Here is a 4,752-nt window from a genome sequence, read left to right on the forward strand (position 1 = left end):
CATATTAAGTCCCTTGGGGTTATCTTGGAATTTTGTTGTGTTGATAATAGTTTAGTAATCAGAGTTGTCATGCAATATTTCATTGACTGTATAAGATTTTCTCCTGGTTCTACTCACTTCACTTTGCATCACTTTATATAAGTCTTTCCAAGTTTTTCTGAAATCCTGTTCATTATTTCTTATATTCTCTAAATATTTTTGTAATGTTGAATAAAAAGCTTGATTCAACTAAAAAATTATTTAGTCAAACAGCCCAAAGCCCATGTCATCATCAGACTCCTTGGATGCTGTCAAGATCTATTTATCATCTCCTTATAATCTGATAAGGACAGCTTAGTTGATAAAGAAACCGAACATGGGAGATGATCTTGACTGTTAACTCATAGCTGCTTCTCTGTAGTGCTATTGAGTCACAAGTTTATTATATATGAAAATTCAAACTCCCTTTCACCCACAAGCACAGAGAGAGTTTTACCGTTTCTTAGATATTGCAATTAGTTTAAACAGCACACAGAAACCTCAGAAACTTCAAGATGAAGATAAGAACCAGGCTGGACCTTCAGCTACATGATTATCAGCAAGATAAGTCTGAGAATACTTTTCTCAGAGGCGAAATGCCCCAGCTAAACTAAGGTTTTGGCCTTGGCTTGCCAAGCAGCTGCATTTCTGACCAAAGGGGAAGAATGTTAACCTCTTGAATACTGGTTTGCTAAGAGCTTAAAGCTTTTCAATAAATGTAATAAGTAGATAATGTAGCTAAATAATAGGAGCTGGGCCTGAGAGCCAATAACTTCAGTAGCAGGTGATTTGAGACTGTCAGGAATGTGTAGCCTGAGCTGTGATTCCCAGTCAGTCTCCCTGCTACCTATAGGCTACTTTAAGGTGGAGAGTGAGGGGCCCCTCCCTGCTGGAGTGAAAGCAGAACTCAACAGGAAGTGAAGGTCACACACTTCCTGGATACAATGGATACCTGCCCAGTACTTCCTTTAGAGTCAAGTGGTTGCTATTCTCCCCTCTCCTCAGCCCTTTAGCCCAAGATGATGTTATAATAACTACAGAAGCTCACAGTTTCAGGTTAAGGGTTTATTTTAACAGAAGGAAAAACTGAGGTAAGAGGGTTTAGAGCTCTTGAGAGGCTGTTTCTAGGGGCAACTGGCAAGTGTTAGCTATGGACCTAGAAGGTAAGGCCAGACTGAGGGAACCAGCCCTCAGCCAGAGATGAACTGTCACTGCCCTGGTATTGTATGATCCACCAGCTAACAGATATGATTGTTAAATTGGCTTGGGGGTGTCCCTATTGCTTGGCTGCCCTAATCTAAATCCTGCCCACGTTCCACAATCCAAACCTCCCTTCAACCTCCCTTCAACCTCCCTTCAACCTCCCTTCAACCTTCTGGGGTCCCCAAGGGGAAGTCAGGGGTAGCTGGGTGTCTGGGTGAGGTCAAGGAAATCAGAACCTACAGGTTGGTTCTGCAGAGTTTTGTTTTGTTTTTTAATGAATCAAGGTTCCTAATTTATTTTTTTTATTTTTTTTAATAATTTTTATTTTTTAGAAAAGTTATCATGGTTACATGATTCATGCTCCTACTTTCCCCTTCACCCCCCGACACCCCCTCCCCCATGGCTGATGCGCATTTCCCCTGGTTTTAACATGTGTCATTGATCAATTCCAAATTGTTGTTAGTTGCATTGGTGTGGTAGTTTCAAGTCTACAACCCCAATCATGTCTACCTCAACCCATGTGTTCAAGCAGTTGTTTTTCTTATATGTTTCATCTCCTGCAGTTCTTCCTCTGAATGTGGGTACCATTCTTTTCCATAAGTCCCTCAGAATTGTTATGGATCATTGCATTGCTGCTAGTATAGAAGTCCATTACATTCTATTTTACCACAGTGTATTGGTCTCTGTGTATAATGTTCTTCTGGCTCTGCTTCTATCTCTCTGCATCAGTTCCTGGAGGTCTTTCCAGTTCACATGGACTTCCTCCAGTTTATTATTCCTTTTAGTGCAATAATATTCCATCACCAGCATATAGCACAGTTTGTTCAGTCATTCCCCAATAGAACGGCATAACCTCGTTTTCCAGTTTTTTGCCACCACAAAAATCACGGCTATAAATATTTTCTTACAAGTATGTTTACCTATGATCTCCTTGGGGTACAGACCCAACAATGCTATGGCTGGATCAAAGGGCAGGCAATATTTTATAGCCCTTTGAACATAGTTCCAAATTGCCATCCAGAATGGTTGGATCAGTTCACAACTCCACCAGCAATGCATCAATGTCCCAATTTTGCCACATCCCCTCCAGCATTCATTACTCTCCCCTACCCTACACTCATTTTAGCCAATCTGCTATGTGTGAGGTGATACCTCAGCATTGATTTGACTTGCATTTCTCTAATTATTAGAGATTCAGAGCACTTTCTCATGTGCTTATTGATAGTTTTGATTTCTCTATCTGAAAATTGCCCATTCATGTCCCCTGCCCATTCATCAATTGGGGAATGGCCTGATATTTTATACAATTGATTTAACTCCTTGTATATTTGAGTAATTAGATCCCTGTCAGAGTTTTTTGTTATAAAGATTTTCTCCCAATTTGTTGTCTCCCCTCTGATTTTGGTTGCATTGTCTCTGTACAAAAGCTTTTTATTTTAGTATAATCAATCAACCCATTCACATTCAGAGTTGTAGTTATCAGTTGTGTATTCCCCAACATTTTGGTATCTTCTCTTAGTTCTACCCCTTCTTCTTAGGCTATTTCCTTTTAAACCAGTGATTTGTTTTAAACAAGTAACCTTTGTCCCCTCCCTTGATTTACTACCCTTTCTACCCCCTCTCTTGTTATTCCCCTCTTTTTATTTTTAAGGCCTAATGAATTCCCTCTCCCTTCTCCTCCCCTCTCTTTTTTGACCTCCCTACTCCTCTGCTCCCCTTGGTTTATCCCTTCTGACTTTCTCAGTAGGGTTAGATAGAGTTCTATATCCCAATGGATATAGCTACTCTTCCCTCTCAGGGTTACTTCCACTGAGAGTAAGGTTCAAATCTTACCTTTTAATGCACTCTTCCTCTCCTTATAATAATATTCATCCCCTCCCCTTCCCATGCCCTCTTTGTGTGGTATAGAATATCCTATTTTTCTTATTCATTCAAGTTTCTCTTGGTGTCATCTACCATTCAACCTCCCTATTCCCCGCCCCCCTCCATATCTTCTTAGACCATACTCCAACCTCTCCCTATGAATAATTTTTCTAATTACTATATAGTGAATACAGTTTTTGAAAATTACACATAACATTTCTCCATATAGGAATACAAATAATTTGATCTTGTTGAAGCCCTTAAAGAGGCAAATTTAAAAATAAGAGTTTTCTTTCTTTCCCCTCTATTTCTTATTTACCTTTTCATGTTTCTCTTGGTTTTTGTGGTTGGATATAGAACTTTCCAGTTAGTCCTGGTCTTTTCTGTGCAAATACTTGGAAATCTTCTAAATTGTTGAATGCCCATACTTTCTCCTGGAAGTATATAGTCAGTTTTTATGGGGTCTCAAGTCTTGCTGCTCTCAGGAACAGGCCCTAGTAACCCCTGGGTGACTTAATGGGTGCCCCAAACTTGCTCTAAGTCTTTTGAGCTGGCTTTGGCACTGTAGCTGGTGTGGGGGGGGGAGAGGGGGTTGCTCAGCTCTCGTTTTAGTGAGAGATTTTTCACCTCCTTATAGCATGAAAATGCCTCGATTCCACATACCTTCAATGCTGCGCCTTGATGTGAGGTCCCTTTGTTCATCTAGATTTGTTTTTATGTCTTCTTCAGGAGTCCTATATGTGTGGGTTAGGAGAGGTCAAGCAGCTGCTTTTTACTCTGCCACCATCTTAACCCAGAACCCCCTCTGCAGGGGTTTTTATAGTCCCAGCTCAAACTGTTAGCTCCTGGGGCTGGCACCTGCCAGGACAGAGTTCCATTCTCCTAACTGACAAGATTGCCTAGGGTAATTTTGCAAATGCAAGAGATCTTGCATAAATCCTGCATTACATAAGGCCAAGATACTTTTCAACAAGAAAGGGTGTGGATCACAAAAGGGGGCAAAAGAGGAGTCTCAGATGTTTATCTATTTGAGACTCTGTTTCTCTTATTACCTCCCACAGGATTCTTCTTTTTTTTGCTTCCTATTTCTTCTTCTCCTCAGCAGGGGCAGCTGTGCTAGCAGGAACAGCACCACCAGCTGGTGGGGCAGGTCCATCAACTCCTACATTGCAGATGAAACTTCCAATGTTTACATTGTTTAAGGCCTTTGCAAATAATCCAGGCCATAATGCTCAACATTTACACCTGCTGCTTTAATGAGAGCATTAATTTTATCCTCCGTGACTGTAACCTCATTGTTGTGAAGGATGAGAGCAGAATAGATGCAAGCTAGCTTGGAGATGGCCATTTCAGGATCTGGGTGAGAAGAGACTTATTTGTAGCAGTGCTAGTTGCCGGCTGAAGTGAGGGTTCACCCCAACACAGCCTTAGCTTCTGAAGAAGAACCAAGCACCTTATAAACAACTGAAGAGAAAGCCTCTAGTGGCGCTTGTTCTGGTCTGTGTTCAGTGTAGTAATTGTCCAAATCATGGCCAATCTTTTGCCAGATTTTTAAGGGAAACCATGGGTTACAAATTTGAATAAAATCAAGAAACTTAGTGAGCTGTTGTCTACTTATTTTTACTCCCAGGTTCTGGAGGGTGTGCTTAATTATACCAATGAAAAGAT

At 40.8% G+C, this 4,752-nt stretch overlaps 1 pseudogene; it reads right to left on the reverse strand.

The window, feature by feature from the left end:
• Positions 1–240: 240 nt before the first annotated feature.
• Positions 241–4,432, reverse strand: LOC123234963 (annotated as a pseudogene).
• Between the last annotated feature and the right edge of the window lie 320 nt (positions 4,433–4,752).

Source organism: Gracilinanus agilis, chromosome 2 (genome assembly GCF_016433145.1).
Source record: "Gracilinanus agilis isolate LMUSP501 chromosome 2, AgileGrace, whole genome shotgun sequence".
NCBI lineage: Eukaryota > Metazoa > Chordata > Mammalia > Didelphimorphia > Didelphidae > Gracilinanus > Gracilinanus agilis.